Source organism: Tenrec ecaudatus, chromosome 8, assembly GCF_050624435.1.
Source record: "Tenrec ecaudatus isolate mTenEca1 chromosome 8, mTenEca1.hap1, whole genome shotgun sequence".
NCBI lineage: Eukaryota > Metazoa > Chordata > Mammalia > Afrosoricida > Tenrecidae > Tenrec > Tenrec ecaudatus.
Window position 1 is genome coordinate 17,358,126 of NC_134537.1, and position 15,315 is coordinate 17,373,440.

The 15,315-nt window shown below is 39.2% G+C and overlaps 1 pseudogene; it reads left to right on the forward strand.

Moving 5' to 3' along the window:
• Positions 1-9,346: 9,346 nt before the first annotated feature.
• LOC142454215 (ATP synthase F(0) complex subunit g, mitochondrial pseudogene) lies at positions 9,347-9,739 on the forward strand (annotated as a pseudogene).
• The last annotated feature ends 5,576 nt before the right edge of the window (positions 9,740-15,315 follow it).

Genomic DNA, 15,315 nt, shown 5'->3' on the forward strand with positions numbered 1-15,315 from the left:
AAGATGAAAACAGAAATCACATCCTCAACTATTATAATAGGTGACTTCAGTACACCACTCTCTGATAAAGGTAGATTATACGGAAAGAAACTGAACAAGGAGGCTAGAGATATAAACACTACAATTAGACATTTGACTTGATAGATATTTACAGAGCTTTTCATCCAAATTTTTTTTTAATCACATTCTTTTCAAGCCCACACGGAACATATTGGAAGATGGACCACATGCTGGGGCATAAAGTGAATCTGCATTGAATTAAGCGCATTGATATCCTAAAGATATCTCTCCCTTCCCCCCCCCCTCTCTTCCCACTGTGCCATAACGCTGGAAATCAACAAAAGGAAGATGAAGTAAACAGGGTAAACAAAATACCTCTCTATTGCAAAAAGGAGTATATACTGGCCCAGATCAGAGATAAAATTAGGAAATTTCTAGAAACCAATGAGAATGGTACCACAATGTACCAAAATTTATGGGAAGCAAGAAAGGAAGTTATTAGAGGAAGTTTCATAGTAATACATGGACACATGAAGAATAAAGAGAGATTTATGCTTGATATGCTGGCACAAAATTTATAGCAACTAGAGCAGAGTCAACAGGACATTCAAACTAATACCAAAGGAAAAGAAATAATAAAAATCAGGGATGAGATTCAGGAGAGGAAAATAAGAAAACTATGTAAAAATGTAATGGTGTTCGGCGATCGTATCATGGAGGTGTGCAACCAATGGTATGATTTTTTTTCTTTGATGCCTGATAACTGATCCCTTCGGGACCACGCGATCACACAGGCTGGTGATGTATGTATATGTGTGGATTGTGATAAGAGTTGTATGAGCCCCTAATAAAATGTAAAAAAAGAAAAAAATTTAATGGTGCTAAAAGTTCATTCTTTGAAAAGATAAACAGAATTGACAGATCTCTGGCAAACCAAATCAAAGAAAAGAGGGAACAAATTTCAATAGCAAGGATGAAGGCTGAAAGAGGGGAGGTTATAACAGGCCCTAATGAAGTCAAAAGGATAATTACACATTAGTACAAAGGATTGTACTCCAATAAATTCAACAATTTGGAAGACATGGGCAAATTCTTGGGAAAATAATCCCTCCCTAGACTATCCCAGATGGATGTCAAGAACCTCAACAGACCCAGAGCAATGGGAGAAATAGCCAAGATTATCAAGGAATTGCCAACCAAAAAGTCCTTTAACCAGGTGGCTTCACAGGAGAATTCTATGAAGCATTCAAGGAAGAACTGACACTAATCCAACACAAACTCTTCCAGAACATAGAAAAAGACAGCAAACTCCCGAAATCCTTCTATGAAGATAGTATAACTCTGATACCAAAACTGGGCAGTGATCCCACAAGATTTGAGAACTACAGACCAATATACTTAATTAACATCGATGCAAAATCCTTAACAAAGTACTGGACAATGGAATACAGAAAGGCATAAAACAAATAATTCACCATGATCACATGTGATTCATACCAGGGATGCAGAGATGGTTCAACATACAAAAGACGGTTAGTATCATTGGCAACATTGACATGAAAAACTGTAAGAACCATATGATAGCATTGATGCGGAAAAAGCGTTCAAAACCACCCAACATCCATTCTTGTATAAGACACTCAAGGAGATGGGAATGGAAGGAAAATTCATCAAGATAATACAAGTTACATATGAAAAACCAACGGCCAATGTGGTAGTCAATGGAGAAAAGACGAATAGAATCCCACTGAAAAAGGGGACTTGACAAGGATGGCCCTATGGTTATTTAACATCATATTGGAGGTTATAGCTAACAGCATAAAGCGTTGAAAAAGACATCAAAGTTATTCCCTTGGGGAAGGAAGAGGTGAAATTATCATTATCTGAAGATGATATGATTTTATATATGGAAAATCACAAAAAATACACAAGTGGAGTACTGGAAGCAATAGAGGAGTATGGCAGAGTGGCAGGATACAAGATCCACATACAGAAATCTACTGGACTACAATACACATGTGAAAAGAACACACAAGAGGAGATTTTTTTTTAAAGTGCCCTTAACAATAGTCAAGCACAAATTGAAATATCTATGGATATGCCTGACTAAAAGAACAAAAGATTTGTATGAAGAAAACTACAGAACACTATTACAAGAAAACAAGAGTAACCTCAACAAATGGAAGAATATTCCATGCTCATGGATTGGAAGACCCACTATAGTAAAGATGCTGGTTCTGTCCAAGGCACTATACAAGTTTAATGCAATCCCAATACAATTACCCTCACGTTTCTTCAAAGAAATAGAATAACTGATTATCAACTTCATACAGAGAGGGAAGAAGCCCAGAATTAGCAGAGAACTGCTCAAGAAGAAAGACACAGTGAGAGGGCTTGCTTTACCTGACTTTAGCACATATTATGCAGCTACAGTGGTCAAAACAACATGGAATTGGTATAATGACAGATACTCAGATCAATGGAAAAGAACTGAAAACCCAGAAATAAAATCATCAGCATATAGACAACTGATTTTTGATAAGGGCCCCCAAAATATCAAATGGGAAGCAGATGCCCTCTTCAACAAGTGGTGCCAGAAAGAAAATGGAGATCTACCTGCAGAAAAATGAAATAAGACCCTTATCTCACTCCATGCACAAGAATAAACTCAAGCTGGATCACAGACCTTGAGGTAAAACCCCAAATTATTAGGGTCATTAATGAGGGAATTGGGACCAACCTGAGAACTTTGGAGCAGGAAATACATACACTATGAGAAATAGGGAAGGACACAAATACAGATGAGTCACAAATTGACAAGTAGGATAGACTGAAGATCAAACACCTGTGTACATTGAAAGAATTCTCGAAAAGAGTAATAATAGAGCCCAAAGACTGGGAAAACATCTTTAGCAATGGCATATCAGACAAAGGCCTTATTACTAAAATCTACAATACTCTGCCAGCTTCCAAAAAGACAAAAACTAATGTCCCACTGAGGAGGTGGGCAAAGGACCTGAAAAGAAGTTTTCCAAGGGCATAGAAATGAATGGCCAATAAACAAATGATAATATATTCCCGATCATTAGCCATAAGACAAACGCAAATTAAAACAACGAGATACCACCTAACACCTTCAAAGATAGCCCAGTTCAAAAAATCAGAAAGCAACAAGTGTTGGAGGGGCTGCGGTGAGATAAGAACTCTCCTCCACTGCTGGTGGACCCGTAGGTATGTACAGCCACTATGGAAATCGATTTGGCGATATCTAAAACAGATGGAAACCGAGCTACCATATGAGCCAGCAATCCCCCTACTGGGCATATACCCAGAAGAGACAAGAAACAAACCACGGCCAGTCACCTGTGCTCCAGTGTTCATCATGGCACAGTTCACCATTGCAAGGAGTTGGAAACAACCCAAATTTCTATCAATAGACAAATGGATTGAAAACCTGTGGTGGATACGTACACTGGAGTACTACACATTGCAGTGATGGATGCATGAAGCACATCGTCGCATGGGAAGAACTGGAGGAAATTATGCTAAGTGAAGTAAGCCAGGCACAAAAGGACAAGTACAACATGAGTCCACTGAGATGAGCTTTAAAAAAAAATTCAAAAGTGGCATAGGGTAAAAGCTACTTTATACAAACATTCCTGGGATGAGGTCCAGGTAGTATGGCAGGGGCCAGACCCAATCGAAGTATACATATGATACCCAATTAAAAAGGAAAATAAAAAGAAATGGGTAGTGGGGCAACAGGGCACTAACCCACCCAAGGGGAGGGTATTGTTTATATTTCCACAGGGAAATAGGGACCAGACTTCAATCCGGTACTCCAAGCTGTGAATGCAGCATACCAGCATGAAGCAGGGAACCAGTAGGGAGGTTTGAGGGGCTGGCCCCAATCCCAACTATGTGGACTTCAGAGGAAAGCAATGAAGCTACAGCTCAGAGTGAGGGGCATGTCTACTAAGCCTTGAGGATGATATGCCTGTTTAGAGCACCCAGTAAACCAAGAGGACCATATGGCCAGCCCCAATATGAGACATGACATCCTTCACTGACCTATAGCCCTACAGGGGACAACACTGGAGACACAGTTTGGAAATTGCACCCGATCTGACCCCACCACACAGAGGAAAAGCACTAAGGGCGTGCAACAGAATAGCAAGGGGCCCAGAGCAAGGAAGTCCCAAGGGAGTACCAAAAATAGACTTGGGAACCAGAGTATGGAACCCCATCAGACATGACTGGAAAACACTCTTAAAGATCAACGGGCAGACCTTGAACTGTTTACAAGCTTCTCTATTTTTTGTCATTGGTTTGTTGTTTTGTTGCTTTGTTTTGTGCATATTATTATCTCTGCAGGTCTATCTAGATAAGTTAGGTGGGATAAACAATCTGGAGGAGAAAACAGGGGCACCTACGGTTCCAGGGGGACAAGGGGAGGGGGAGAGGAAGTAGTGTTGACAAACCCAAGGACAAAGGAAAAACAAGTGATCCAACACTGGTGGCAAGGAGGGTGTAAGAGGCCTGGTAAGGCTTGATCAAGGGCAATATAACCAAGAGGAATTACTGAAACACAAATGAAGGCTAAGCATGATAATGGGACAAAAGGGAAGTAAAAGGAAACAGAGGCAAAGGGCATTTATAGAGGTCTAAATACAAGTACGTACATATGTAAATATATTTATATATGAAATTAGGGAAATAGATCTATGTGCATATATTTATAGGTTTAAGTTTAAGTTTAGCAGATGGACATTGGACCTCCACTCAAGTACTCAATACAAGAACACCTTGTTCTAGTAAACTGGCATTCCATGATGCTCACCTTCCCAACAAGATCGCTAAAGACAAAGCGGGTGCATAAGCAAATGTGGTGAAGCAAGCTGATGGTGGGCGGCTATCAAAAGCTATAGCATCTGGGGTCTTAAACACTTGAAGATAAACAAGCGGTCATGTAGCTCAGGAGCAACAAAGCCCATGTGAAAGAAGCACACCAGTCTCTGTCATCACGAGTTGTCGAAGGGATCAGGTATCAGGCAACAAAGAACAAAAAATCATATCATTGTGAATGAGGGGGAGTGTGGAGTGGGTACCCAAAGCCCATCTGTAGGCAACTGGACATGCCCTTACAGAATGGTCACGGGTAGGACATGAGCTGGTCAGGGACCAGTGTAGCAATGATGAAACATACAACTTTCCTCTAGTTCTTTAATGCTTCTTCCCCACCACAATCATAATCCCAATTCTACCACACAAATCCGGCTAGACCAGAGAATGTACATTGGTACAGATAGAAACTAGAAACAGGGAATCCATGACAGATGATCCCTTCAGGACCAGTGGTGAGAGTGGTGATACTGGGAGGGTGGAGGGAAGGTCGGGTAGAAAGAGTGAACCGATCACAAGGATCTACATGTAATCCCCTCCCTGAAAAATGAACAACAGAAAATTGGGTGAAAGGAAACCATCGGGCAGTGTAAGACATGACAAAATAGTAATAATTTATAAACTATCAAGGGTTCATGAGAGTGGGGGTTCGGGGAGGGGAAAATGAGGAGCTGATTCCAAGGGCTCAAGTAGAGAGCAAATGTTTTGAGAATGATAATGGCAACATATGTACAAATGTGCTTGACACAATGGATGGATGGATGGATGGATCAAAAGTTGTATGAGCCCCCAATAAAATGATTTTTTAAAAATTGTTTACAGGAGTAGAAAACCATATCTTTCTCTCAAGCATTAAAGAAACAAACAAACAAAATCATAGGAGTAAGTCAAAAGTATGAAGAAAAGCATATTAAATAATGTGAATAACTGAACCAATTTTTTTTAATTCTCACCTTCAGGTATTTTGTTTTATGAGAAAAATAAGTGCTCATTTATGGAGGCCTTTTGGAGAGCTCTGGTCAAAATCAACTTGATAGCAGTGGGTGTGTTTGGTTTGGTCTGGTTTGATCGTGGTCTAGTGGGTTACTCATTGGGCATCTAAACACAAGGTCAGTAGTTTGACTCTCCCAGTGTTCTATGACAGAAAGATGAAATTTTCTCCCAATAAAGAGCTCTTGCCCCTACAAGGGCAATCTACTCTGTCTTATCAGATTGCTATGAATCACAACCAACTCAATGGCAGTGGGTTTCAAATAACTCTTTTCATTGAATTTCCCCTTATCTGAAGTTAAATACAGTCTCAAGTGATATAACTTTGTTTATTTTCTCACCGTGACCTCATTGAGTTTAGCACTTTGCTTCTTAGAATCTATTCCTTTTTCCCCTCAATCTCTGAGCAGATTTGGGTCTTTCTGTACTCCTAGCTCCCTCCAGAGAGCATCCGTGAGGACAAGATCTACCAGCAAAGGACTGCTTCAATGAGAGAGCCGTTCTGGCCCTTCTCCCCTCAGGGCCCAGGCATCTGTGGTGAGCTGAGCTTTAACCATGATGCTGCACTTGAATTTAATTGGATTTACTGGTGAGGGCCCACATTAAAGAGCCATGCAGACCCATTTGTGAACAGAGATTTCTTAGAAGAATTTTTAAAATGTGTATTCCATTGTTGGAATATATAATTTATCTTTCAAGGAACACCACACATGAATATGTGTGGCTTCTTATAAACAAGACACTAGAACCATTATGAATATGTTTTGTGTGTTTGTTTTTCTCCTGAGAGAAGAAAACCATTACCTACAAGTTCAGCATACGAAGCAGCTATGGTCTCTGAAAAGGAATTTGCCCAGAGAAGTAAGATCAACCTCTTTCCTAAGCAGACCAGCAAGGAGAGCCCTATCTTTGGGAGATTTGCTTCTATTTAGGAAAGAGGCAAAAAGAGCATGGCATTGTTTCAAAATATTCATTGTAGACCGTGCGGCGCAAAAGGAAGCAGTGCAGGGGAAAATGATGACAGGAGAGAGACGGCATGAGCAGGATGCCCGCAGGTTAGGTTTAAAACATAAGGCAGCTAATTCACAAGGCTTCTAGGAAGCCATCTGCCGTCTCCGGGTTTGGAGGGCTGTGGGGCATGTGCTCTGGGGCATGAATGGAGGCCTGGAGACACATTCCTTTTCCTGCTCGGTGGGGATGAAGAAAGCTCTGTGTGAAACCTTAAATGGCAAGAGGATCTTTTCTCTTGCACTCCCAGTGCCTGGTAAACATTTGACAAATCTTCTGAACCCAAATGAACTTTCTTTAAGAACAACCCTTTAAATTATAATTGTTTGTGCTGCAAGTTCGTGCCATTATTCCCAGGGGGGAAGCAGCCTTTTCTTTTTTTGTTTTCTCATTTCTGTTTCATCCTAAGCGTTGCACTGCTATCTTCAGGGTCAATGATTCAAAGCCACTAGCAGCTCCACAGGGGCACGGTGAGGAAGTCTGCATTCACAGAGACTCACTGTGTTGGAAACCCAAACGAGCAGTCTCCCTCCATCTTACTGGGTCACTGTGAGTTGAAATCAACTGAACAGCAGTGAGATTTGTCTGGTTACGAGTGTATTTTGGCATTTATGTGTTGTGTGTATTTTCCTAGTCAAGTAGGTGCCTACGTTCCACACCTACTATTGAAAAAGGGAAGCATCTCTGCCCAGACAAGGCTTTCATAGTTTCCTCACTCTTTCCTCCATTAATTCAGTCAATAATTTTGACATTCACTAGGATTTCTTACAGAGAAGAAAACAGAAATAACTATCCGCCTACTACTACCTAGATAAGCGTGGAGAAAATTCAAAAAGCAGCACCCAAAAAAACAAAATGAAGTCACTGACTTCTCTGAACTGTCTCTTACCAACGGTGACCACTGTCAAGTGGATTATGAGAGCGAGATTCTTCAGGGTTATCTCGAGAATGTCACCTTCCTCAGCATTACAAAGCATGTGCACGCACTCTAACCAGCAGCTCCAAACACAAGCATTCCACGGCTTCATGGAATGATACAATTCCAAATTGTCCATGTCACTGGAGACTTAGTAGGGTAATTACATTATTTCACCTTGAAGATATAAAAGTGTAGGGGTGGAGTTTAACCTGTCAATCAAGTCCCAGCAGGATGGTACCTCCTTGTGGGTGTGACCTTCTCATGAAGAGTGTCCTGAGAACCTCCACCTCTCTCTCTCTGTCTTCATCTTGCTGTTGAAAGCCACATTGAGGCCTGCATGTGCCCTGGAGATATGTCCACTGCCATTGGACTCCTAAGACGTTGCACCCACTAGCCGGTGATGTTCCTTCATTCTGCATCACTGCATGTGGCTTCAGGAATCCAAAGAGGGACTTATGGACTAGTGTGGACTTGAGTTGGACTGGGCTGGGATGTTTTCTTGGTGTATAATTTATTCTTGATATAAAAGTATCTTACACATATGCATGTCGCTGACTTTGTTTCTCTAGTCAACCTGGTCTAAACGATTTGACGTTCAGATAATGCAAACTGTATTATCATTTTTGCATATCTTAATATTTATGCTTACACCAAACCAGACATGAGATTAAATATATTTAAACATACTTAATGCCTTAACCACACTGAATCTTTTTTCAATTTAGTGAATTTCAATATAAGGAATCAACATTATCTTATGCTAAATGAAGTAGTTGGTTTGTTTTCTGTATCTGATTTTTGCTAAACTATTGTTGTGGACATTTGTTAAAATATCATTATGGAAAACCAGTGTTGTGCAAATGATAGGCATGTATCCTTTTCTGATATCAAGAATCCTATCACTGAGGATGTCTTTCACTCAATGCTCACTCATAGGAAACAGCTACATTTTAAGGTAAGTACAACAGCATGATAAAATTCTTAATACTTGTACTCTTCTTTTCTCTGGCTTAACTTTCTACTTTTGTTTGTTTATTCCTCCTCTGGACTTGTCTTTTGATTTCTGCACTAACATGACTTTTCTTACATTCTTGTTGTAAATGGATATAATTCTTCATATTCTTAAAATATGCAAAAAAATTGAAAAAGCTATAAAACAGTATATATAAATAAAAGCATATGAATAAATGAATGATAAAGACAGCAACTTCTAAGTCAGTGCTTCTCAACCTGTGGGTCACCACTCCTTTGGGGATGGAATGACCCTTTCACAGGGGTTGCCTATGACCATCAGAAAACACATATTTCCCATGGTATAGGAACTGAGACACTGCTGCTCTGTCTCAACCTTTGCACTGATGTTGGCTTTTTATGCATATGGTCACAAAATGTAGCAATGTAGTTTTATGCATACGGTCACAAAATGTAGCAATGTAGTTTACTATTGTTATAAGACTGTTACCCATGCTACACCATGCTTCAAGACAAAATTCATTGATTTGTCATTAGAAATAAATATTTCATTCAACCGGCCGTTTCGGGCCACGGGCTTTCTCTCCTCGAACCATGGCCCAGTTTGTCCGTAACTTGGTGGAGAAGGCCCCGGGGCTGGTGAACGCTGCTGTGACTTACTCGAAGCCTCGACTGGCCACATTTTGGCACTATGCCCGGGTGGAGCTGGTTCCTCCGACCCCTGCGGAGGTCCCTGCAGCGATCCAGAGCCTGAAGAAAGTAGTCGAGAGTGCTAGGACTGGGCGCTTCAAGCAGCTCACAGTTAAGGAAGCTCTGCTGAATGGTTTGGTGGCCACTGAAGTGTGGATGTGGTTTTATATTGGCGAGATCATAGGCAAACGAGGCATCATTGGCTATGATATTTGAAGACCAGTCTTTAACATCTGGTTATATTGGTTTGCTCTTTGAGTTTTCTTGGACCATGTGTGATCAGTCTACTCTAATAAAATAGATCATCTAAAAAAAAAAAAAAAAAAGAAATAAATATTTCACAATATAGAATTACATGTTGTTTTTGTGATTAATCACTATGCTTTAACTTTGTTCAATTTGTAACAATGAAAATGCATCCTGCATATCAGATACTTACATTATGATTCATAGCAATAGCAAAATTCCAATTATGAAGTAGCAACGAAATAATTTTATGGTTAGGGTCACCACAACATGAGGAACTGTATTAAAGGTTCACAACATTAGGAAGGTCAAGAACCACTGTTCTAAAGGAAGTAGATTTTAAATTCCTTTATCTGCCAATCCCTTACCCTCTAACAGAAATGTAGGCAACTGAAAAGCTAAGAGCTAACAAATCTGTATTTTAGCTCCCATATGCCATAAGTAGCACTGCTCAAAACATGTCCATTCTACTTTTATATATTAAAAGAATGCCCTATAAGCGCATTGCATGTGGTTAAGCCAAAGAGAATATGTAGTAATTCTTCCAATATAATCAGGTCGTGGAAAAGGGTGAACCAAATGAAGATCAAGGGGGAGTGCTGGGGGCAGTTCCTGACAGATGGAGGTTCCTGCTCATGAAGGCAGAGGAGGATCCAGTGGACAGTGTCAGAAACCAGATAAACGGGAAGACAGAGAGCACTACTGAAACGGGGAGTCAAGCAATATGACTGGGCCACAGGCGATAAGGGAAGGCATCCAGAAATAGAGAAAGATAGCCAGGGTGGAATCTAAGCAGCAACTGTGTGATCACAGGCAGGATTAGTGAGTTAGAAGTCAATTCCTACTTTTGCAAAGTAGTAAGCATAGTGAAAATGCCAGTCTGAATTGGGATATCTACCCTACCTGAGTCAAAGTGAATAAAGCTCCATCCATCTCTCTGGGACTATTCCCTTCTTTTTTAAAAAACCATGAATAGCATAGAACTTAAGAATTAGCATAAGGATGCGAGATAATACATAGCAGATATTTGGAACAATCAAGGGTAACCCCCATTGCTTCTCCTTATCCCTAGTGGTTTCATGATGGCAGTTGTGGGGGAAGTAGAAGAGCTTGCTTTGAACTAGAATGAGGAGGTAGAAATGAAAATGCAGCCAGCTGCAGATGATACTGCAATGGTTTGGAGTTATTTTATTAGTAATTATATCACTGCTACAGTTAGTAAATGTCTTGCTAGCTTTAAACTAGTTATAATCCTCAATAAATGTGTGCTAGTGGAGGCTCTACTGTTCATAGTCACGGGGTTGGAAGCAAGATAAAGGAAAAAGAAAATGTTTGCTTGACATAAACTAATGGAAGATATTACTTCTCAAATAGTGCTTCCTCATAATATCCTAATTGACTCTTCATAAAACTTATGCAGAAGTACCAAAACCCAAGCAGTAAGTAAAAGTAAAATAACCATGGGAAGGATTTAAAATAAATTAAAATTGTGATTGTAAGGAGGACCTAGGACAACTACAAGGGACTAAAAGAAAAAGCAGAGGACAGGCAAAAATGTAAGAGATGTTGAGCCCGAACAAGTGCATTTGTTGGGTCTCCAATAGCCAAGGATGTTCCCCCTTTGGTTTTATTCCTAAAACTATCTTCTGGATGGATAAATGTTGATTATGCTATAATGGGAGGAGGTATGCAGTGAATTTCATAGGTAAATAATGCTTCTGTGAGTACTCAGTTCCTGAGCTCACAAAATACTCATTTCTCATCAAAGGAACTAGGGTTCTTTAGAAGAACAACAATTCTAAGCCTGATGAAACATAAGTCTAGAACACCATGTCATGCTTGAAATTAGAGAAGTTATTAAACATCCTTGTGCTCCTGAAAAATGTATATGACGACCACGAAGCACTTGTGCAAACAAAATAAGAGAATGCTGCAGAGTTTAAAATAAGGACACGGGTGCATCATGGTTGTACACATCCATCATATTATGCAATCCATGCTGCGTAAATAGTCTGAGACTGTATGAATAGTCATGGACTCCATGAATAAGAACATGGTGACAGGGTCAGCGAAGCGCCCATTAATGAGCTGCAGTGTGTAAACAGGGCAACCTCGCTGAAAGTGAGGACTGAAAGGAGTTGCTGATGAGGATCAAAGCCCACACGTCATGTAAAGAAAGGGGGGGAAATCCTCACAACAGAGCCAATAAGCAAATCATGGCAAACAGAGGAAAGATCAAAGACTTCCAGGATTTTGTTTTGCTTGCATCCCCAAAGCTCATGGAAGCAGAAGCACTAGTCCAATGCTACTAAGAAATTAAGAAATGCATGGCATTAGGCAAATCTGCTCTGCAAGACCGCTTCAAAGTGTTAAGAACCAAAAATGTCACTAAGGTACCTAACCCAATCATGGTATTTTCCATTGCCTCATAAGTATGTGAAAGTTGGAAATGACGAAGACTGGTCCATCTAAATGATGACGTTAGCAAAGAATCCTGAAAGCCCAATGAACTGTCAGAGAACATTCAAATTGGTCTTGGAAGAAGTTTAGCTTCTTAGAAGCATTGATAACTAGACTTCATCTTATATACTTTGGACAAGATATCAAGAGGGACCAGTCTCTTTTTTTTAATCATTTTATGGGAGCTCTTATAGAGATTATGATGACCTATAATTCAATGAGATCAAACATAAATGTACAATTACTGCCACCTTCATTTTCAATATATTTTTTTCTTCTTGAACTCTTTAAAATCAGCTCTCCTTCATTCCCTCTCTTCCCCACACTACCCCCCCCAGAAACTCCTTTGTTTATATTATAGTGTGTTTGTCTGCCATATCTTACACTGTCCACTGTATGTCCCTTAAAATTCTGTTACTGGTTACCCTTGTAGTCATCTTTATCAGTTCCCAACCCCCACCCTCTCTTCCTCTACCCCCAGGGACTCCTGGCTCCTATGTCTATTTGATTGATTTAGGATTGTGAATGCAATAGTAGTTAGAGTTATTGTCTTTTAGTCTTGTGCCTCCCACTCTCCTTTACCATCGATAACGCTGTGCTTCCTTCCTCCTTATTGTGCGTTGCCTCTCAATTTACTGAAGTTAATATGCTTCATCCCTGTAGTTAGTGATTGAACCTCCCTTCCGTGTGTCCCTAACAATCACCACAGAATGCTTGCGGCGTGTGTAAACCTTCGCTTGACTGCTAGTAGCAGCAGTCTCCTGTAAGAATTGTTTTCTTGTGATTGATTGATTTCACTTAGCAAAATGTCCTCCAGGATCACAGATGTGAAGAGGTGTTTCATGGGTTCATCATTATTCTTTAAAGTTCCATTATTTATATGCAATTTGCTTATCCATTCATCCAACAATGGACACTTAAATTGTTTCCATTCTTAAACTATCATAAATAATTCTGTGAAGAACATTATTGTACATTTATCTTTTCTTTCCCTGGCTCTCATTTCTCTAAGTTTATACCCAGTAGTCAAATTAATATACTATATAGAAAACCTTCATCAAAACTACAATATATACAGATATATTCTTGTAAATGACTGTAAACGATCATTGTAAGATATCACTACCTTCAGTCCAGCCTAGACATCGTCTTAAAATTAGGGGCCCACTGACAGAAAATAGGAAAATTGGAGTATCTATACATTTATTCATTATAATTAATTGAAATATGTAATGAACGTTGTGTCTTTAAGTATACCTAAGTAGTTTTTTAAAAGAAGTTTCATGTCACTTCTGAAAATGCTAGAAAGCAGAGTCATTAATTTGGAAAGTTATAAAGTGAGTAAAGCAAACATTATCTTGCCTTTCTGCTCAACTTTGCCTCTGTGTAATCAAATAGTAGGTAGAGAAGTTTTTCATTGCAAAAATATTTCAGCTAACACTTGTAAATGATAAAATCACATCATAGCGCAATCACTAGGTATTAAAGGATCTGAACTTACTGCTAATATCTCACACACACACAGAGAGACAACTAGGCATTGTGCATCTCCTAAATTTGATCAAGCCCATAAGTGCAATGATCAATTTACAAGTAATACCCAAAGCAAAGCAATGTGTTAAACACACCGTATGAATACAGGCCACAAAACCCAGATCATAAGAAACTCTATAGAACACATGGTTCTGTTTCTTCAACAAATAAATTGAAGGTGAAAGACAAATAAAGAGAAATCATATACAAAGAAGACGCATATAGATATAGCAACCAACCCCATTTGGATTGAAGCAAACCAAACCAACTATAAAAAATGAGGCAATTAATGGAATTGGAGCATTCATTGATGATTATTTGATAATTTTAGAAAAAAAATTAGTTATGGTTTATAGTACTATAAGTTTTCTTAAGCCCCTCTGGGAGAGAGTTAACCTTCAGAGATACATATTGAAATATTTATATAAAGTGATTTAATGCTTGGAATACATTGCAAAGCAATCCAGGGGGAAAGAAGAAATACATGGGAGTAGAGCTAGAACAAGATTGCTCTTAACTTCACAATGGTTGATACTGAGTGACAGTTACATGAGAGTTAATGAATCTATACTCCTTTTGCATTTGTCTTTAATTTAAACTTAGGAAAAAATATGTATAGTATTATATTAGAACTATCACTGGTCAAATAAAAATAAAAAGTTCCTAAGAAATAGTTGTATTTTATTTTGGTGTGATATGTTATCTGTGTAATTATTGTTTACCCAGAAAAAACTTTTTCGAACTTTGACCAACAAAGCAGGCCAAAGTCGACTTTAAAAATAAAATAAATATATAAATCCTTTTAGCGTTTATTCGAGCTTCTTACTTGTTGGATTTTTTTTCTTTTTACTTCACTTCGCATTAGTGGGAGATTAGAAAGAGACAATCAAATGGATTCAGAGAAGCACTGTGATCCAAGCATATTGGCCGCATGGTGAAAAGAATTAAATTAAGTGAAAGTAGCATTAAAAAAATTATTTTCTAGCCAGGTCATTACTAGGGAAAAAAAAAAAGATGTTTTGAGGCTAATCAAGGATAATGGCACAAAACCAAGAACTCTGAAGAGAAGATGTTAAAGAAAGTCTGAGATAAAGCTGAAATAACTTTCGTAATTTATGTAGATGATACAATGAAGCTCAGAATGGGGATGTGCATGTAATGGAATCAGGTTAATTAGAAGGAGGGAAATGGCTGCAGAGGAGCATTCTGTGTTTAGTTCAAAATTGGAAGCATGACTTAAGGAAGTAGAAAAGGAGGCATTTGAGGTGGGAAAGAAATCTGATACATCAAATGTTAAGGTATTGGAAGATTTGAAAGGTGAGAACAAGAAAAATGCCAAGCTGTCTTGCACATACAAAAGCTTGAAGGGTTGATTTGGGGCAGTCAGGACCTATGTTGTGAACTCTTTGTGCTGGAGGTAGAAGAAAGGGCCAAAACGCCAGCCTATGAAAAGTCTAAATGACCTTTGTGGAGGATCATCGCAATTCAGAAACTCCTCCGCCTGTCTAGTGCAGCATGCACCACAACCAACGGAGAATAATAATTCTACCAAACACAATCCAATCACCGCCTGAACCTTCAGATTGCATGTTGCA